The sequence below is a fragment of the Nycticebus coucang genome, chromosome X (assembly GCF_027406575.1).
Source record: "Nycticebus coucang isolate mNycCou1 chromosome X, mNycCou1.pri, whole genome shotgun sequence".
Classification (NCBI taxonomy): domain Eukaryota; kingdom Metazoa; phylum Chordata; class Mammalia; order Primates; family Lorisidae; genus Nycticebus; species Nycticebus coucang.
This window is the reverse complement of record NC_069804.1, coordinates 162,476,638-162,499,003: the sequence shown is the minus strand read 5'-3', so window position 1 is coordinate 162,499,003 and position 22,366 is coordinate 162,476,638. Positions and strand designations below refer to the sequence as shown.

The 22,366-nt window shown below is 42.1% G+C and overlaps 1 protein-coding gene across 1 annotated transcript in view; it reads right to left on the bottom strand.

Moving 5' to 3' along the window:
- Nucleotides 1–12,591: 12,591 nt before the first annotated feature.
- Nucleotides 12,592–22,366, bottom strand: part of PHF6 (PHD finger protein 6) — a 61,472-nt gene continuing 51,697 nt past the window's right edge. The window contains exon 12 of the mRNA XM_053579932.1: nt 12,592–13,009. The gene's annotated coding sequence lies outside the window, so the exon portion shown is untranslated. The remainder of the gene's footprint in view (nt 13,010–22,366) is intronic.

Sequence of the window (22,366 nt, the reverse complement as noted above, 5' to 3'; positions counted from 1 at the left end):
AATGTAAATATCTGATGTGCAGGATGTATTTTCTTTGTTAAAAGGGGGGTCATGACCCAAGGTTGAGAACCGCTGGTCTAGGGGCTTTTAAGCCTTAAGTCTTTTCCTGGTTACTAGGTGCAGCCGTCCATTAGCTCTTTCAAATTAAAATGGCTCACAGTTACTGGCTCCCTGCTCACACCTTCGGTCTTCCTTTGTTTGGGTTTTTTTGCAGTTTTGGGCCAGGGCCGGGTTTGAACCCATCACCTCCAGCATATGGGGCTGACGCCTTACCCCTTTGAGCCGCCCCCTTCGTTTTTTTTTTTTTTTTTGTAGAGACAGAGTCTCACTTTATGGCCCTCGGTAGAGTGCGGTGGCAACACAGCTCACAGCAACCTCCAACTCCTGGGCTTAAGCGATTCTCCTGCCTCAGCCTCCCGAGTAGCTGGGACTACAGGCGCCCGCCACAATGCCCAGCTATTTTTTGGTTGCAGTTCAGCTGGGGCCGGGTTTGAACCCGCCACCCTCGGTATATGGGGCCGGCGCCTTATCAACTGACCCACAGGCGCCACCCTGCCCCCTTCGTTTTTTTTTATTGCTGTTATTTTGCTTTGTTGTTTTTGTTTTTGTTTTTTAAATTGAGACAGAGTCTCACTTTGTCACCCTCCTTAGAGTATTGTGGCATCATAGCTCACAGCAACCTCCAACTCTTGGGCTCAAGTGATTCTCTTGCCTCAGCCTCCCTAGTAGCTGGGACTACACAATGCCCGGCTATTCTTTTTTTGTTCAGTAGGCCAGGGTTGGGTTTGAACCCACCAGCCCCGGAGCATGTGGCTGGTGCCCTAACCACTGAGCTACAGGTGCCCAGCCCCGTGGTCTTCTTGTGCTCAGTCCCCTTGGGGGTCATTCTTTCTGGTATGTCCCACCCAGCAACAGCTGTTGACTAATGGCTGCATAGGTTATATAAGCCCTCAGTGGTGGTTATGAAACTTCCTGCCGGGGATTTTCCAGTCTTGTTGGCTGTGCCCAGCCCCCTCTCCTGACCCTGCCTCAAAGCCTTCTGACTCCTATCACTTATTTCCCATTTCTTCTTCAAACCCAGTGTGGTCCGTCTTCTGCACACTCTACTGTACAGAAACAGCTGGCAGAGAACGCCACTGACTGCTATCTTGCCAAATCCAACGGACACTTTTTTGGCCTTATACAACCATCTGTTCTATTGCTTTTGGAATAATGTGTCATTTTAATCTTAAATCTAATTCTTTAGCTTCTGGGATACCACCTCCCTAAATTCTCCCACAGTACTGCCCTATTTTCTCACGTTTTGAGTTATACCCTTCCCCAATGTTAACATACAACATAACCACACTCAGTACAACTACCAAAATCAGAAAATTAACATTGACACAACGATATTAACTAATCTAGAACACCTATTAAAATTTCAACATTTGTCCTGTTAATGTTATTACTTTAAAGATCTCAATCGGCTCTATTGGGCAACGTTACATTCCATAAAATAGAGTAAGCGCGCCCTCATTAATAGTTTTTTTCTGCACTAGGATCTGATCCAGGAGCAGGTGTTGTGTTTCATTGTCGATTCTCCTTAGTCTCCTTTATTCTGCAAAAGCTCCTCAGTCTTTGTCGTGATCATGACATTTTTCTTTTCTTTTCTTTCTTTCTTGTTTTTGAGATAGAGCCTCAAGCTGTCACCCTGGGTACAGTGCTGTGGCATAACAGCTCACAGCAACTTCCCACTCCTGGGCTCAAGCAATCGTCCTGCCTCAGCCTCCCAAGTAGCTGGGACTACAGGCACCCGCCACAATGCCTGGCTATTCTTTTGGTTGCAGCCATCATTGTTGTTTGGTGGGCCCGGGCTGGATTCAAACCCGCCAGCTCAGGTGTATGTGGCTGGTGCCTTAGCCGCTTGAGCCACAGGCGCCGAGCCGATCATGACATTTTTCAAGGGCATTGGCCAGTTATTTTGTAGAACTTCCCTCACTTTGGGTTTGTCTGATGTTCTGATGAGATTAAATTTCGGGCATTTCATTTTGGGCCAGGAATACAACAGTAGTAAAGCCGTGTCTTTCACAGTGCTTCCTATTAGGAGACACATTACATTGATTTGTCCTGCTACTGGTGATGCTATTCTGTATTACTTAGTTAAGGCATTGTCTGCTAGGTTTCTTCACTATGAACATAGTATATGACCCTCTGTAGTTGAGTAATATGAGGAATGATACTTTGAGATTATGTAAATATTCTGCACCTCATCAAATATTTACTCACTAAATTTAGCATCCATTGAAGATTTTTTTTTCCTGCTTTTCAATTTAAGAAGTGAATTATATGATTTAGACTTGGTGCCTGTAGCACAGTGGTTATGGCACCAGCCACATACACCTAGGGTAGCGGGTTGGAACCCAGCCCGGGCCAGCTAGACAACAATGACTTCTGTAACAAAAACTAGCTGAGTGTTGTGGCAGGCACCTGTAGTCCCAGCTACTTGGGAGATTGAGACAGAGAATCACTTAAGCCCAAGAATCTGAGGTTACTGTGAGCTGTGACACCACAGCACTCTACCAAGGGCATCGTAGTGAGACTCTGTCTCAAAAAAAAAAAATTATATAACTTAGGGTTGTATTGTGAACTATTTGACAGGAGAAATTGAGAAACTGTAGAATTCGCCCTTAATTATTACATTTAGAATCCTTTTCTGAGCTCTACTGTGTACCAGTGCTTTATAGAAGAAAAATATTAAAAAGCTGAGTGTTATGCCGGGCACCTGTAGTCCCAGTTACTTGGGAGGCTAAGGCAAGAGGATCACTTGAGTCCAAGAGTTTGAGGTTGCTGTGAGCTATGATGCCATAGCACTCTACCGGGGGCAAGAAAGTGAGACTTGGTCTCAAAAAAAAAAAGACAGAAAGAAAGAAAGAAAGAAAGAAAATATTTTTAATATTTGAAGGCAGAAGTTATCCCCCAAATTTTAGACATATGTTCACTGTTATTTTCCTTGAAAATTCTTTTTTGAATTTTATTTTTAACTAACAATATTTGTGCATACATTTATGGGGTACAATGTGATGTTTTGATATATGTCCACATTATGGAATGATTAAATTAAGCTGATTAACAAATTCATCACCTTCCATGCTTATCTTTCCATTGATCATTCTTACCTGAATCAGCTAATCCTGGGTCAGTTGTCAAATGATTTCCCCATTAACATCATTCTCCATTTATTAGTTGGAATGTACTACAACGAAGAGCTTTCCTTTCTCCCCATTCATGTTGTTTGTTTTTTGAGACAGAATCTCACTCTGTTGCCCAGGCTAGAGTGCTATGGTGTCAACCTAGCTCACAGCAACCTCAAAATCTTGGGCTCAAGTGATCCTCTGCCTCAGCCTCTTGAGTAGCTAGGACTATAGGTACTCGCCACAAAGCCCAGCTAGTCTTTTTTTTTTTTTTTTTTTGCAGTTTTTGGCTGGGGCTGGGCTTGAACCCGCCACCTCCAGCACATGGGGCTGGAGCCCTACTCCTTTAAGCCACAGGCGCCACCCAAAGCCCAGCTAGATTTTCTATTTTTAGTAGAGACAGAGTCTCATTCTTGCTCAAGCTGGTTCCAAACTCCTGAGCTCAAGGGATCCTCCCACGTCAGCCTCCCGGAGTGCTAGGATTACAGGTGCCCACACTCCCCATTCGATTTTTTTTTTTTTTGAGACAGAGTCTCAAGCTGTTGCCCAGGCTAGAGTACTATGGCGTCATAACTCACAGCAACCTCCAACTTTTGGGCTTGAGTGATCCTCTTGCCTCCGTTTTTCTATTTTAGTAGAGACGTGGTCTCGCTTTTGCTCAGGCTGGTCTTGAACTTGTGCACTCAGCTATCCACCAGCCTTGGCCTCCCAGAGTGCTGAGATTACAGGCGTGAGCCACCAGGCCCAGCCCTTTCCATTCTTTTTTTAAGAAATTACTTACATCATCGTGAAGTCAGGGATTCTGATTTTATCCTACAGGTACATCAGTAGAATTTACTACTTTGTTGCCCACGTTGTCCAAGATTTCATTATTGGGAGTCCCTCCATGTTGGCTCCTGTGTCCTTTTGACATTTCCCATTCATTCTTTTTTTTTATAGAGACTCTTTTTAAAGAGTTGCACTCTGTCACCCTGGTTAGAGTGCTATCATATCATAGCTCACAGCAACCTCAAACTCTTTGGCTCAAGTGATCCTCTTGCCTCAGCCTCCTGAGTTGCTGAGACTATAGCTGCCTCCCCTGGTGCGGCTAGTTTTTCTATTTTTAGTAGAGACGGGCTCTTTTGCTCAGGCTGGTCTCCAAGAGCTCAGGTGATCCACCCACCTTGGCCTCCTGGAGTGCTAGGATTACATGTGTAAGCCACTGCGCCCATTTCCCCATCATTCTTTGAGCACTTCCTTACTTTGTGGCACCAATATTCCAGGGTCATTTTTTTTTTTTTTTTTTTTGTGGTTTTTGGCTGGGACTGGGTTTGAACCTGCCACCTCCGGCATATGGGACCGGCGCCCTACTCCTTGAGCCACAGGCGCTGCCCTCCAGGGTCATTTTTTACTTTCCCTGCACTAGCCATGGAATCAGCCAATTTTGCAAAAGAGCTCTGGTTCTTTATATTGAAGAGTGGTATTATTAGAAACCAAGCTTTGGACACTAGTTATAACATGTAAATTATAATAGTAAGAATTAACAGTGTCTTATGGTAAACTTTTTAAGAGTAACTATATTTTAAAACTAAGGCTTATAGCTTAAATAAAATCATGTATCCTTATTTAATATATGTATTTTAAATTTATATATTTAAATATGCATTTATTGAGGTATAATAAATTCTTTTTTAAAAAGAGAAATTTGGCCAGCTCATGCCTGTAATCCTAGCACTCTGGGAAGCTGAGGCAGGGGATTACTTGAGCTCAGGAGTTCAAGATCAGTTTGAGCAAGAGTGGACCCCGTCTCTACTAAAAATAGAAGAAAAATTAGTTGGGCATGGTGGCAGGTACCTGTAGTCCCAGCTACTCAGGAGGCTGAGGCAAAACGATCTCTTGAGCCCAAGAGTTTGAGGTTGCTGTGAGCTATGACACCACGATACACTAGAGGGTGACAAAGGGAGACTCTGTCACAAAAAAAAGTTGAGTATGCATTGTATACAGTTTTTTCTCAATGTGAGACCTTAAAGAATTTACTTTCTAAGGTAATGGGTATCTCAATTATACTGATTTGATCTTTACACATTATATGAATGTATTAAAACTATCGCATATACCCTGAAAATATGTATATCCATTTTGTATTAATAAAAATAATTCCTTTAAAAATTTACTTCTTCTTTTTGCTTTTTTTTTTTTTTTAAGAGACGGAGGTCTCACTATGCTTCTCAGGCTGGTCTCAAACTCCTGGGCTCAAGTGACCCTCCAGCTCCAGCCTCCCGAGTAGCTGGGACTATAGGTGTGTGCCACCCCTGTCATGCCTGGCAGAGTTTACTTTCTGCAGAGAAAGCAGAGGTTTGCCTCCTTTAACTTAAATGTGTACTCTTTAAAAATGCCTGCTGACTTTCCTTTTTAAGTGCCGCATTTAAGGGTAAAACCATTAACCAAGAGATCATTAAGTGTTGCTCACTTCTAGAAAAGCTCACGTCCCTAAAGTTTTTGCCTTCTCTTGTGGTTTTCAGAAAGCATTGCTAGTCTGTTTTTTTTTAATCTTTTTTTTTTTTTTTTTTTTTTTGAGAGAGAGAGTCTCATTATTTCGCCCTCGGTAGAGTGCTGTGGCGTCACGGTAGAGTGATGTGGTGTCACAGCTCACAGCAACCTCAAACTCTTGGGCTTAAGAGATTCTCTTGCCGCAGCCCCACACCCCCCTCCCCAAGCAGCCGGGACCACAGGTGCCCACCATAATGCCTGGCTTTTTTTGTTGTTGTTGTTGTAGTTGTTATTGTTGTTTAGCTGGCCCAGGCTGGATTCGAACCCACTAGCTTTGGTGTTTGTGGCTGGCACCGTAACCACTGTGCTACGGGCACTGAGCCGCTAGTCTGGTTATTAACATAGCTAAGGCTGTGGCTTACTTGCAGTTCTGAGTATCTGTATTTTGACCTGACATCTCTTTTGAATGTTGCTCTTTTCTAGGATAATGCCCCAAATTCAGAATAAAAAAACTGACAAGGTGTCTGTGGTATATAAGAAATATATTTGGTCTTTGTCCCTAGTTCTAGTCACAGAGCATTTAAAATCTTTGGTATTTCCTGAGTAATAGGAGTGTCTTTTGGTATTTATAATGAGCCCCTTCTGATCACATCTGAGTTTATGCTAAATGATGATTTTGCATATGGCCTCTAGGTAGCTCAGGAGTGGGCTGGTGACCCGAAAGATCAAATGATTAGAGACTGAACTTTCAGTCTCATCCATGGACTGCTGGTAAGTGTGCTGGGGAGGGCTGGAGATCATCTTCTGCAAAAACTCTTGAACTGGGTGGCACCTGTGACTCAGTGAGTAGGGCGCCGGCCCCATATACCAAGGGTGGCGGGTTCAAACCCAGCCCCGGCCAAACTGCAACAAAAAAATAGCCGGGCATTGTGGCGGGCACCTGTAGTCCCAGCTACTCGGGAGGCTGAGGCAAGAGAATCACCTAAACCCAAGAGCTGGAGGTTGCTGTGAGCTGTGATGCCACAGCTCTTTATTGAGGGCGACACAGTGAGACTCTGTCTCTTAAAGAAAAAAAAGAAAGAAAAAATTCTTGAACCATAACACTTGATGAGCTTCTGGGTCTCTGGACACACGGAGGACTGGGAGACTGGTACCTGTTGAAGGCATGGCACGAAAGCTCTGTGGCCCTCTCTCACACCTTGTCCTATGTACTGGCTGTTCATCTGTAGCCATTGTAATATCCTTTATAAAACATTCGTAAATGTTAGTAATTGTTTCCGTGAGTTCTGTGAGCTATCCCAGCAAATTAATTGAACCTGAGGAAGGGTTCATGGGAACACTGAATTTAGAGCTGATTGGTCAGAAGTACAGGCTACAACCGGGGGCTTGCAATTAGCATCTGAAGTGTGTGTGGGGGCAGTCTTGTGGGACTGAGACCTTAACTTGTGGAATCTGATGCTATCTTGGGGTAGTGTCAGAACTGAATTAAATTATAGGACGTTTACTTGGTGTCTGCTGGAGAAGCGCTTAGTGTGTGGGGAAAACCCTACACACATTTGGTCACAGAAATGTTTTGTGTTCTGTTGAGTGAGAGTAGAAAAAAGTTTTTCTTATTACAGTATCTTACATCCAAACCATCTTTTGCATTCTCCCAGATAGCTGCTAACATCAAATGCTTGCTCTCTTATCTCCAGACCCACAATTGAAAGCTGTAGTCCTAGCTACTCAGGAGGCTGTTGAGCCCAAGTGTTTGAGGTTGCAAAAGGAGGGGTGGGGCATTGTTAGAAATAATTAGGTATGACAGATGTGCTTCATATATTCTTTTTTTTTAGAGACAGAGTTTTACTTTGTCACCCTCGGTAGAGTGCCATGGCATCACAGCTCACAGCAACCTCCAGCTCTTGGGCTTAGGGGATTCTCTTGCCTCAGCTTCCCGAGTAGCTGGGACTACAGGCACCCGCCACAACACCTGGCTATTTGTTTTTGTTGTTGTTGCTGCAGTTTGGCCAGGGCTGGGTTCGAACCCGCCACCCTCGGTATATGGGGCTGGCGCCCTACTCACTGAGCCACAGGTGCTGCCCGTGCTTCATATATTCTTACAATGAACGCTATAGTAAACTTTTACACTTCAAGCTCACAATATTCAAGTCAAGAAGAGCTTAATTTACTTTAGGTTGATTTTGTATTGGTAAAATATTTGTATAATTAAATTGTATCTTTTCAAGCAGGGTAGTGACACATTCATCTTCATGTGTATGGGCTAAGTTAACACATTGATTTGTAAAAAGATTTTATTGCTAATTTTAAAATACTTCTATTGTTTGCTAGTGGTTATAGTACACTCTGTACAGGGCAGATTTCAATACCCTGAAGAATTATCTAGGCCTTCTCTTTTCACGGTTTGTTCCTGTCCTCAGGGTTATCATAGACTAGTTACACATAGGTCCAGTCCTTTATCTACTATTTTCCCAAAGAATTTCACTTTCCTCCATTCTGATATTTTTTATTATTATAATAAACGGGCCAGAACTAGTTGTCCTGTCAATAGGTGGGTGGTCTCTGCTCTCCCTTCACAATTGCCTAAAGGTCCCTACTAGAAATTACACAGAGCTGTGCTGTCCACTAGCCACATATTTGGCTATTTAATTCTAAGTTTGAATTAATTAAAATGAAATAAAATAAAAAAAAATTGGTTCTTCTTTGGTAGGACTAGTAGCAGTCACATTTCAAATGTTCAATAGGCACTTGTAGTTAGTGCCTACTGGATTAGTCAGTACAAACATAGAACATTCCCATGATGGGAATGGACAGCCCTAGGTCAGAGAGTGGGTTTTCTGGAAAGAATGCCAAGGAATAATCTCAGAGCCTCAGTAGGAAGGATGTGTGGTAGGCACAGGCTCCTCAGTGTAAGGGGATACTGCTACCAGATGCATTAAACTGACAGACTGTTCCAGTGGGCCTAAGACTTGGGATTTCCAGACTATTTTAGCCCAGGGGCAGATGCCTTCATGAAGATACACTGCTACCAGAAGTGGAAAATGAAGTAGGATTGAGCAAAATTGATAACAGAAATCTAGTTGTGAGTGTCTTAGAATCTTCTGGAAATTGTTTTTTTAAGGCTGTGTTTTCTGACAGGCATCAACAAACCCCTCAAACCCTTGCTTTTTAGAGTCTCGTTTTATCAGACAAGCTGGAGTGCAATGGCACTATCATAGCTCACTGTAACCTTGAATTCCTGGGCTCAAGAGACCCTCTCACCTCAGCCTCCATAGTAGCTGGGTCCACAGACAAGGGCCACCACATCCGGCTAATTTTTTAACTAAAGACTGGGTATCATTGGTCTCAAATTCCAGGCCTCAAGCGATCCTCCTGCCTCATCCTTTCAAAATACTGACATTACAGGTGTGAGCCACAGTGCCCGGCCTCAAACCTCCTTTGTTTTTTGCTCTGCTTTTAAATTTGGTGTAATTGGGATGAACACATTCTCTTAAAAAATGACTAATAGACCTCCGATTTAAACTCCTAACCCCAAAGCATGATTCCCTCCTCTATTGGCATGATATTTCAGTTATCTGATTGGTGGAGGGAGTGTTCTTAAAACTTGGGAGGAGGCAAAGCAGGATAGGGAGAGGAAGAGAGCTGAGTAAGGGATATGGTCTCAAGTAAAGTTTAGCCTTGGGCTGGTCCACTGTGGGAAACAACTGCAGTAGTCCTGCTGTGAAGCAGGGACTGAGACTTTGTATCCATTCATTTGCTACCCAGGGAGAGGGGGAGTGTAGATTCCCAGGCTCCCATCAACCAAGGACAGGTAATCAGAGGGAGGCGACACTAGCTGAAGGGACCTGTACAGGGCACCATCAGCCTGTACTGCACCCAGGTCCACAGGCTGCACGAAATAGATACTAATGAAAATGACTAGCTCAGCGCCTGTGGCTCAAGTGGCTAAGGCGCCAGCCACATACACCTGAGCTGGCGGGTTCGAATCCAGCCTGGGCCCGCCAAACAACAATGATGGCTGCAACCAAAAAATAGCCTGGCATTGTGGCAGGTGCCTGTAATCCCAGCTACTTGGGAGGCAGAGGCAGGAGAATCGCTTGAGCCTAGGAGTTAGAGGTTGCTGTGAGCTGTGATGCCAGAGCTCTCTACCCAGGGTGACAGCTTGAGGCTCTGTCTCAAAAAAAAAAAAAAAAAAGACTGACCATAGGATTGTATTTGGAAATACCTGCCTACATGTAAGATAAACTACTTTAAAGGTATAATATCGGGCGGCGCCTGTGGCTCAGTTGGTAGGGCGCCGGTCCCATATGCCGAGGGTGGCGGGTTCAAACCCAGCCCCAGCCAAACTGCAACCAAAAAATAGCCGGGCGTTGTGGCGGGCACCTGTAGTCCCAGCTACTCGGGAGGCTGAGGCAAGAGAATCGCTTAAGCCCAGGAGTTGGAGGTTGCTGTGAGCTGTGTGAGGCCACGGCACTCTACCGAGGGCCATAAAGTGAGACTCTGTCTCTACAAAAAAAAAAAAAAAAAAATGTAAAGGTATAATATCAGCACAGCTATAAATAATGCTAAGACTATGTGTACTGCATAATTAGGACTATGCCTAATTTGTTAAAAATAGAAAAAGCCTGTTTAAGTAACTAATTTTAATAATTTACTTAGCTGAATCCAGATAGTTTTTAAAACTACATGATATAGAATATTTATACTTCCACTCTGTTTATGGACTCTTAAAAGCATAATATCTGACACATTTCTAATAATATTATTTATTTATTTATTGTTTTATTTTATAGAGACAGTCTCACTTTATCACCCTAGGTTGAGTGCCATAGCATCTCAGCTCACAGCAACCTCCAACTCCTGGGTTTAGGCGATTCTCTTGCCTCAGCCTCCGGAGTAGCTGGGACTACAGGTGCCCGCCACAACGCCCGGTTATTTTTTTTGTTGTTGCAGTTTGGCCGGGGCTGGGTTTGAACCCTCCACCCTCGATATATGGGGCTAGCGCCCTACCCACTGAGCCACAGGCGCCGCCCTCTAATAATTATTTAACAACTGTATTTTAATCTCTATTATTTTGATTCTACTTCCTAATGTTCTTTTTTTTTTATTGTTGGGGATTCATTGAGGGTACAATAAGCCAGGTTACACTGATTGCAATTGTTAGGTAAAGTCCCTCTTGCAATCATGTCTTGCCCCCATAACTTCCTAATGTTCTTATGTGTGTTTGGGAAGCTTAAAGTAGTATAAAAGTAGAGTAATGAGCATTTGATTTTATACAATCTATTAGAATTGCCTGTAAGATATGCCTACATTTAAAAATATCTTTATATATTAAATTATAATATATGTTACATATAATAGTAATTATATATAAAGTGGATTTGGACCTCAAGAAGATTTCAATTAAAATATCAACATACATTTTCTCCCCCTACCATCTGTGGAAATTTAATAAGAACAGCAAACACTTAAAAGCATTTACCATTGGAGAGAAGTTTAAAAACCAGACATATGAAGACACCCACGGATTGTTGTTAAAGTTGGAAAAGGCTTGACTCGGCACCTGTGGCTCAAGCGGCTAAGGCGCCAGCCACATACACCTGAGCTGGCGGGTTCGAATCCAGCCTGGGCCTGCCAAACAATGACGGCTGCAACCAAAAAATAGCCAGGCGTTGTGACGGGCACCTGTAGTCCCAGCTACTTGGGAGGTGGAGGCAGGAGAATCACTTGAGCCCAGGAGTGGGAGGTTGCTGTGAGCTGTGATGCCACAGCACTCTACCCAGGGCGACAGCTTGTGGCTCTGTCTCAAAAAAAAAAGTTGGAAAAGGTTTGATAAGAGTATTGTGATTGCATTTTTAAAAAGGTTCTACATTCTAGAGGTATATAATGATAAATATGAGGATGTGTGTGGGAAGCAAATAGGTAGGAGAATATATGAAACAAGATGGGAAATTTGCTGTTTTTAATTTTTTTTTTTTTGAGACAGAGCCTCAAGCTGTGGCCTTGGGTAGAGTGCTGTGCCATCACAGCTCACAGCAACCTCCCACTCCTGGGCTTAAGTGATTCTCTTGCCTCAGCCTCCCAAGTAGCTGGGACTACAGGCACCCACAACGCCTGGCTATTTTTTGGTTGTAGTTGTCATTGTTGTTTGGCAGGCCCAGGCTGGATTCGAACCCGCCAGCTCTGGTGTATGTGGCTGGTGCCTTAGCCTCTTGACCTAGCTAGCTACAGGCGCCTAGCCTAATTTTTATTTTTTTGAGACAGAATCTCACTTAGTCATCCTCTGTAGAGTGTTGTGGTGTCGTTGCTCATAGCAACGTTAACGTTGTGGGCTCAAGAGATCCTCTTGCCTCAGTCTCCCGAGTAGTTGGGACTATAGGCACCCACCACAACACCTGGCTATTTTTAGATACAGGGTCTTGCTTTTGCTCAGGCTGGTCTTGAACTCCTGAGCTTAAGTAGTCCATCTGCCTTGGCCTCCCATTTTTTTTTTTAAATGGAATCTCACTCTGTTATCCTGGGGTTGAGTGCCGTGGTGTCATCATTGCTGATAGCAACCTCAAGCTCCTGGGCTCAAGTGATCCTCTTGCCTCAGCTTCCCGAGTAGTTGGGACTACAGGTGCCCACCACAATGCCCAGCTCATTTTTCTATTTTGAGTAGAGATGGGTCTTGCTGCTCTTGATCAGGCTAGTCTCAAACTCCTGCGCTCAAAGCAATCCACTTACCTTGGCCTCCTAGAGTGCTAGGATTACAGGTGTGAGCCACCGTACTTGTTGAAGCTGGGTAATGTGGACATGGCAACAATTTTCTGCAGGGCATTTGGCAATGTGAATCAATGAACTTTGAAGAAATGTGCACATAACCCTTTGACTTAGGAATTTTTGTTCTAGAAATTTATCTTAAGGAAATAATCAGGCAAGGACAGAAAGCTGGAGAACGTTCATCTTAGCATTGTTTATTTTTAACCATCTCTTACCCATCTGTCCTATAAGAGAAAAAAGAAATATACCAAATGAACAAGGAATCTAAGATAGATGCGGACATGAGATACAAACAAAACAGTAGCAGCTAAAGGGTAAAACAGCTCAGAAGGCCAATTCTATTTCATGTATACTTCGGTAGAAAAGGTTACACTTTGAGAATCACTTTGAGTTGGGAATCACTTTGAGTCTTGGGGAGGAAGACTTCCTTTCTAGCCCATCTGAACCATACAGTTTGTATTCTTTCCTCCAGATGTGATTCTTAAGTTAAATATCTTGATGACCTCCCCGAGGCTTACTCCTCTTTCTTGAGTTTGCTGAACCTAGGTTTGGAACCTTCTTCACATTCTCTTGGAAAAAGCTGCTGTTTCTGGTGGTGTATTTAACTTCTAAAAAAAATTCAAAATTATCAAAAAGTCACAAGAGTAACACAAAGAATTCCTGTGCATCCTTCACTAAGATGAAACAACTTGTGACATTTTATCCCGTTTGCTTTATCTATTTTTATACACACATTTTTTTCTGAACTAGTAAATTATAGACATGATACCTCATTACACTTAAATACTTCAGTATACATATACTAAGAACAAATATATTCTCTTATTTAACTATAGTACAATGAGTGGAATCAGGAAATTAAGGACACAATTATATTATCTAATATTCAACCCATATTTACATTTAGCCAATAGTCCCCACAACATACTTCATAAGAATTTTATTTTTTCTGAATCAGGATCCAATTCAGGATCAAGCATTACTTTTGGTTGGCATGTCTCTTTAGTCACCTGTATTCAGGAGCAGTTCCTCAGCCTTTCTTGAATATCCTTCAATCTGGGGGTTTCTGCTGTTTCTTCATAATTAGATCAGTACTACTCGAAATAACAAAATAGCAACAACAACACACAGAGACAACTGTCCAATGACAGGCAAGTTGTTACATCCACAAAATGGACTATTACGCAGCCAATAAGAAGGACGGAGTAGACCAGGCATAGTGGCTCATGCCTATAATCCTGGCATTCTGGTAGGCCGAGGTGGGAGGATCACTTGAGCTAAGGAGTTCAAGACAAGCCTAAGCAAGAGTGAGACCCCGTCTGTAATTAAAAAAAAAAAATAGAAAAACTAGCCAGGCATAGTGGCGCACACCTGTAGTCGCAGCTACTTGGGAAGCTGAGGCAAGAGGATTGCTCAAACCCAAGAGTTTGAGTTTGAGGTTGCTGTGAGCTATGATACCACAGCACTCTACTCAGGGTGACAGAATGAGAATCTCTCTCTCACCAAAAAAAATAAATAAATAAATAAAAGGAGAATAATAAGAGTATATCTATTGACCTGGGAAGATGTTTCCAATTCTTAAGTGAAAAAGGCATGTTACAACAAAATAGGTATAAACCCATTTTTGTTAAAATAATATGTTGTTGTATCTCTATGCAACGAAACACCTAAAATATTTTATTAAAATATATCATCATGACCTATGGCTGGTATATTATGGGAGACTTAAAATTTTTATTTTTACTTATCGGTATTTTCTAATTTCTGTATAACTATCATCAATTTACCTATAAACAGTATCAAAAAAAAATATTAAGAGGCTAGCTTCCCTATTTTATACCTGAAGGACAACCGTGTGGAAAAGAAAATAATGATGACTTCCTCACTTAAAAAATGAAAAAATCGATTGTCATCTATTAAACCTGCTGAAAAGCCAAAAAAAAAAAAAATGAAAAAATCAAAAGCACTTATCATGAATCAGTTCATTTCATTTATAATCACTTTATCTTTTGTTGTCCTTGTTAAGATAATACAGTGGGTTAAGGCAGCAGTCCCCAATTTTTTTGGCACTAGGGACCAGTTTTATGAAAGACAATTTGGGGGAGGGTATGGTTTTGGAATGATTCAAGTACATTACATTTATTGTGTATTTTATTTCTATTATTATTACCTTGTAATAGATAATGAAATAATTATACAACTCACCATAACGCAGAATCAGTGAGCAATGGGGAGTAGCTGTAAACACAGATGAAGCTTCACTTGCTCACCTGCTGCTCACCTCCTGCTGTGCAGCTTGGTTCCTAACAGGCCATGGACTGGTATGGTCTATGGCACAGGGGTTGGGGGCCACAGGTTTAAGGAATATTTTACCCTCATTTTGACAGATAGTGTCAGGGCAGAGCCTGAGAGAAGAAAGGTATCTTGTTCAGCGTTACAAGTCAGGAGCGGCAGAACTAGGATTCAAACCCAGATCTTTGACAACATAAAGCTCTTATTTTTTCCACCTCACACTGCTTCTGCGTAGCCCTGCTAGAGGGCAGAACTAGGAGGGTGACAGGTGGGAGTCACGAGGCAGCAATTCAGAACTGAACAATTGTGAAATGAGCTGAGCTCCCTGTATGAGAAGTGTCTGAGTAGAAGGCAGACATGATTCAGAGAAGGGGCTCCTGGAAAAGAAAGGCAGGACCATTTTGTAGCTGTTTGCTTCCTGAGTCCATCTGGATATGGGCTTAGAATGTTAACGACAATTCCTCAGCTTTTGGTCTCACCACCAATCATCTGGCAATTTTCACACGTGTTTGAACTTTTACTTTCTTGACGAGATTAAAAAAAGCATTTTGCTTTACCATGTGCCTCCAGCTTGGTCATCTTTACCATGTGACATTTTTCTTTTTCTTTTTTTTTTTTTTCAGTTTTTGCCCAGGGCTGGGTTTAAACCTGCCACCTCCGGCATATGGGGCTGGCGCCCTACTCCATTGAGCCACAGGTGCCACCCCTACCTTGTGGCATTTTTCATAAGCATGTTGGCTAATCACCTCCATTACCCCTTGACATTATTGGCACCAACTTTCTACCCACTTCTCTTCTTCTCTTTCACTCTTTCACTTTCCTGGTGCCTCCAGTTCACCCCACCCTTACATCTGGGTTTTTCCTTTGCCAAGGAAATATCCGATTTTGTGTATAAATTCCTATTAAATCTCTGCTAGTAGGGAAGGAAGTAGATAGATAGCTCGTGGAGACTGCTGTGTGGTGGAAGGAATTCTGTCTTGGTCCTTTCACCTAATATGTTCACCTGCAAAAGCAATTGGCAGAAGCCCAAGGGACAGCACTTGGACTGTCAGAGACATCAGTGTCAAGAAACATGATAAGAACTAAAAAACATCCATTGAGGGTGGTGCCTGTGGCTCAGTGAGTAGGGCGCTGGTCCCAAGGTCCCAAGGGTGGCGGGTTTGAGCCTGGCCCCAGCCAAACTGCAACAACAACAAAAAAAGTAGCCGTGGCTCGGTGCCTGTAGCTCAAGCGGCTAAGGCGCCAGCCACATACATGGGAGCTGGTGGGTTCCAATCCAGTCCGGGCCTGCCAAACAACAATGACAGCTATAACTAAAAAATGGCTGGGCGTTATGGCGGGCACCTGTAGTCCCAGCTACTTGGGAGGCTGAGGCAAGAGAATCGTCTAAGCCCAAGAGCTGGAGGTTGCTGTGAGGTGTGATGCCATAGCATTCTTCTGAGGGCGACAAAGTGAGATTCTGTCTCTAAAAAGAAACATTGATTTTTCCCAACAGTCATTGGTGAACTTTGCTGGAGCAGTTTTAGTATAGTTGAGAGAGGTGAAGGTGGGTGGACAGAAGCAAGGACAGTGGGTTGAAGAACAATTTATGAAAATACAGAAGCAGAGATGTCAAGTGGGTGACTTGACTTTCAAGAAAATTTTAGAAGGGGAGAAATGGGTAAAAGCTAGACTTGGGAACACAGGCACAAAGGCCGGTGTACTGGGGGATGGGAGAATCTTGAGTCTGTGTTCACTCCTTTAATTCTCTTAAGTCTAGGAGTGAAGCACGTTTTTTTTAAGTCAGAGTCTTGCTGTGTCATCCCAGTAGAGTGCAGTGGCATCATCAGAGCTCACTGCAACTTCCAACTCCTGAGGTTAAGCAATCAGCCTCCTAAACAGCTTGGATTATAGGTATGTGCCATGATGCGCAATGAATTTTTCTATTTTTAGTAGAGATGGGGTCTCCCTCTTGTTCAGGCTGGTCTCGAACTTCTGAGCTCAAGGGATCCTCCCACCTCAGCCTCCCAGAATGCTAGGATTATAGACAGGTGTGAGCCATTGCATCTGGTCCCTGTTTTTTTTTTTTTCTAGAGACAGGGTCTCACTCTGTGGCCCAGGCTGGAGTACACTGGAAGAATTATAGCTCACTGCAGCCTCAAACTCCTGGGCTCAATCCATCCTCCCAGGTAGCTGTGTCCAGCTGTGAAGTACTATTTTTGTTTGCATTTTAAAGATTAGATAATGAGGTGGAGAGAGGTTAAATGAATTAATCACGTTTACATGGAATTTGAACCCCGGCCACCAAAACTGGAGTGTGTATACTTATGTTTGCAAATAGTTTCTAAGAACTATAATTGGAAATGCAGATAAATAAAAAAGACTGAAGATAGAGACTCTGAGACTAAACACCAAATATCTGTGGTGGCTTCCGACTGCATTGGTGTGATTTTCGCCAGCAGGTCATCTTTCCCAGGTACTGGGGTGGGGCAAACCCTTAGGAGTAGTGCAGGTGAAAGGGTAGTACAGAGCTGAGAGAAGTGGGAAAATTGAGGCCAGCGGTATCAAGAAGTACTGGAGGGAATCAACCATCACATCCAGACTGAGTAGTGAAGGAAGTGAGGGCAAGAACTGCCCAATAAAGAAAATGAAAGGACTAAAAGTGAGATGAACATGGACGTGGAACTGTAGTTAAGATTCTGGATAAAAGGTTAAAGAAAAGAATCCACACTAAAGTTATCAGCGGTCAGAATGGAGAAGATGGATCCAAGAGACAGACTGGTAGATTTTAAGAGTAGTAGAGAGCGGATGTGGAGATCAAAGCAGACCAATTGTAACCCGACTTATTGACTGATGGTGTCCTTAGCAGATAGATAATCCAGGTCAGGACAATTTAGTTTGGGACTCTTGCTTGTGTAGCCAGCAGACTGGGAAGAAATGTCCAGAAGAGTTGAGACGTAGCATGAAGCTTTAGTGAGGGGAGGGTAACTGTGTGGAATACACAGGTGACGCCTATAGCAGATCGTGGTGATGGGTGGGAATACAAGAAGGCAAAGACTGGCTTGGCGCCTGTGGCTCAAGCCGCTAAGGCGCCAGCCACGTACACCTGAGCTGGCGGGTTCGAATCCAGCCCGGGCCGCCAAACAATGACGGCTGCAACCAAAGAACAGCCGGGCGTTGTGGCGGGCACCTGTAGTCCCAGCTACTTGGGAGGCCAAGGCAGGAGACTCGCTTAAGCCCAGGAGTTGGAGGTTGCTGTGAGCTGTGATGCCACGGCACTCTACCCAGGGCGACAGCTCGAGGCTGTCTCAAAAAATAAACAAAAAAAAAAAAAAAAAAAAAGGACAAGAACACCAGGGAACACTTATGTTAGGGAGAAGAGTCAGAAAAGAGGTGGTCTCGAAGAAGGAGTCAGCTATGGGAATTAAGATTTCTAAGACAGCATGAAAGGAATAAAAGAACAAAGATGTGACTGTTTCAAGTTTTCTTTCTTTTCTTTTTTTGTTTTTTTTTTTTGAGACAGAGTTTCACTTTGTCAGTAGAGTGCCAGATGCCGTGGCGTCACAGCTCACAGCAACCTCAAACTCTTGGGCCAAGTGATTTTCTTGCCTCAGCCTCCCCAGTAGCTGGGACTACAGGTGCCTGCCACAATGCCCGGCTGCTTTTTAGAGACAAAGTCTTGCTCTGGCTCAGGCTCAGGCTCTTGCTCAGGTCTCGAACTCCTGAGCTCAAGCACTCCACCCGCCTCGGCCTCCCAGAAGGCTAGGATTATAGGCGTGAGCCACCGCGCCCGGCCTGTTTCAAGTTTTCCATCAGTCTTTTTAGGGGAAGTGGCCTACAAACTGTGACTTGCATTTCCAAGTTCCATGGAATGGAGTGACCTCAGTTATTAAATGCTCCAAAGACCATAGCAAAGGCTGACTAAACCTTCTCTCTCCTACTCTGCCTCTTTCCAAGGGAAAAAAGTAATCTGTCAAGCCTCTTTCCTAAGCAACATATGTTTTCTTTAATGCTCTACCTAAGCTGTTTGGGCGCATGGGATAATTTGAAATGCTTAAGAACATCTCTTCTAAGGGATGTCCAGAAAGAATGTTGTATTTGAGGATAATGCCAAAATTTCAGTTCTCTCATCTATAAACTTTCAGAAACTGCTTATCTTTTGTGCTTGCTTTCTAACCAAGAACATATGAGAACAGGGCCCAAAGAATTATTGCTTCCTGGTGATACTAAATCAATACTAAATATAGAACATAAGCTTACTGGGCTTAAGGATCAGGAACGTTTGAAAATAAGCCTTTGTGTTAAATTGTCTGGCTAACCTCTGAAATAAAAATGATAGCCGTCCCTATGGCTGCTGTAGTTCTAACTTACAACTATTTTTTAGTAAAACAGTTTGGCTAATGTTATAAATACTAATTAGTACAAAATGTGATTTTGAAAATTACAAAAAGACTAATTTTCATGTAGCATGAATTCATCTTTGACTACATTCAATTTATTCCTTACTTAGAAACTTCCATGCTGACTGAACAGCCTAATTATCTCTGTTATTTTTAACAACAATTTATTTTCAGATAATGCAGGTAGCTGTTGCTTAAAAGTGCTAAATAAAAAAACAATCTAGCAAATGAGTTAAGAGCATTATAAGTCAATTTTTCTGATTAGTCTTAGACTTTATTCAGACAAGGACAAAATGACTAGTTGAAAAACAAAAGTTCAGATGATTTTATCTTGTTTTACATAACTGGAAAGTTGTTAGACATAGTTATAATAAGAGCTATTGAACCATAGATAAAGGTTAGAGGAGTTCTTCAACAAAACAATACATGACCCCTTCAAATGTACCGAGCCAAGCTAACATACAACCCTGGACACAAGACAGGAAGCCCGTCTGTAACAACGGATAGTAATGAGCAATCTGTCACTTTTCAGAAAGCAAGAAGGGAATGAGTCACAAATCACTACTGTTCATGTAACTGAAACAAAACATTTTGATGTAGCCTTTTCACAAATGAAATATAGAATCGTATGTGAAAATCTAGATATGCTGACACCTTGTAATGTTCAAATGAAAAAGATGCACAACTACACATACGGTATGATCCTATTTATGTTAAAAAGAAAAGTCTATGTCTTATATATATGGAAGCACTTAGAACAGAGCTTCTTAACCTTCCTAATGCCGCAATGTATTTTCATTGTTAAAAAGGGGTCGCGACCCACAGGTTGAGAACCACTGACTTAGAAGGATACACATCAAATACTTCTGGGAGTCAGCTTGTGAAGAAGGGAGGATTTTCACATTTTGTTTTATATACCTTTGTATTTTCATTTTGCACGTGGACAACATATTTTTAAGAAATCAAGATAAAATTCACGTAAAAATGTCACCCTTTAAAATAGTATAATTTGTAGTTTTTAGTATATTCACAAGGTTGTGCAACCATCAACCACTACCTAATATTTCATCACCCCCCAAAAGAAACCCTATACCTGTTAACAATCACTCCTTATTTCTCCATCTCAGCAGCCCTTGGCAACCACTAATCTATATTCTACCTCTATGAATTTGCCTCTCTGGACATTCCATATAAATGGAATCATACAATATGTGACCTTTTGTGGCTTCTTAGCATGTTTTCTAAGTTTATTTACCTTGCAGCATGTATCAGTAATTCATTCCTTTCTACGGCTACCTATTATTTTTATAAATAAAAAAAAATTGAAAATAGATCTGATTTTAAAAATACTCAGAAACACCTTACCCTTCTGTACAAAGCACTTTAAAAAAAAAAAAAGAGAGATAGAGTCTTGCTCTGTGGCTTAAGCTGGAGTGCAGTGATGTGATCACACCTTGATGCAGCCTCAGACTTGTGGGCTTGAGTGATCCTCCTGCCTCAGCCTCTTGAATAGCTAGGATTACAGGCATGCGCCACACTGCTCAGCTAATTTTTAAAATTTCTTTTAGAGATTGGATCTTGCTATGTTGTGACTTTAAACTCCTGGTCTCAAGCAGTCCTTCCACCTTGGCCTCCCTAAGAGCTGGGATTACAGGCATGAGCATTCAGCCACAGATCACTTTATAGAAACTCAGTAACAACAGCTTTAAGTCTAGTGTCCAGGTTAAAGCACAGTTTATTTCTGTCTCCCCACTAATGCTGACTTAAACATTGAGCATATGAGATACCATTTAAGAGGTTACCTCCTCAAATAGTATTCCTGTTTTCATTACGTCTCTTCATTGAAATATTACCATTTACACAATAGACATGGTTAGCTCTGTGCCCGGCTGCATTTTATTTTCTTTATCTCTCCACCACTGCCCCACCCACAACATAAAAATACACATAATAACCACAAGAGGTATAGGCAACGGTATAATTTGGATGTTTATGAATCTGCTGTCATTTGACAAGGATCCAGGTCTGGTTGACTGACTTCTGTACACTGATCATATGAAGAACATGTCTGCGATAGTGTAACACTTTCAAATGTCATCATTAATTTTTATAGTAACTGGTATTTTATAGCTTTCATCTTCTGAATAAAAGTCATGAATATATTTTTTGCTTTATTTCATTAATGTCCAGTTATCTCATTATCTGAACAAGGGAATGTTATGTAATATTGGTTGACATATAAAGCAGCATTTGCCTCTACAACTGAGCACTCTTAACATACAAATATAAAAGGGATTCAGTTTTTCCTCTTAAAAAGACAGACTGGCCGTTTGCTTGCCACAGAATTTTCCTAAGAAATTCTACTAGGTTAATGCTTTGGAATGACCTTGGCAAATGCTGGTGAATGCAGCTGGAAAAACAAAACAAAGCAAAACAAACAAATAATAAAAAACCCCAGCTGTCAATGGTTTCAATAAACTTAAGAAATCCACATCACTGCCGGTGCCTGTGGCTCAATGGGTAGGGCGCTGGCCCCATAAACTGAGGGTGGCAGGTTCGAACCCGACCCCAGCCAAACTGCAACAAAAAATACCCAGGCATTGTGGCAGGTGCCTGTAGCCCCAGCTACTAGGGAGGCGAGGCAAAAGAATCGCCTAAGCCCAAAACCTGGAGGTTGCTGAAAGCTGTGACGCCATGGTACTCTACCGAGGGCGACGAAGTGAGACTCTGTCTCTAAAAAAAGAAATCCACATAACTCTCCATCTCCATATTTTTACTGTGGCAAGTAAAATGAGATTTAATAATGGATTTTAAACACACACAGGCATGTATGTACCAGGCAGTACTGGGTTGTATTTGCAGCCAACACACCATCTTATGTCCTAGCATTAATCACAACCTGTTACTTGATTCCCCCCCCCCCGAGTAATAATGCAGGTTACATCTATAAAGTGGAATCCTTTTATGACAAGGATAGTAATTCTGCACCCTATTACAAATCAGATGAAATGTAGTAGTTTTGGTTTATTTTCAAAATTGCCTTAGGACTAACTTCCAGAGAAAGTGATTTAAGCCATAGGTATTTAAATCATGTAAGAAAAAACTAAAATGTACACTTCTATTGTACTTAAGAGATTGCTGTTTCTCTCCATGATAAAACCTTTATATTGTGAAACTCTGAGCTGAATTCAAATTCACATTTTTCCTCCCATACTTGTTGAACTAGGCATTTCACTTTGAAATAAGGCAAGATTAAAAGGAACACAGTACTATGGCTGTTATCAATTAAGTTTC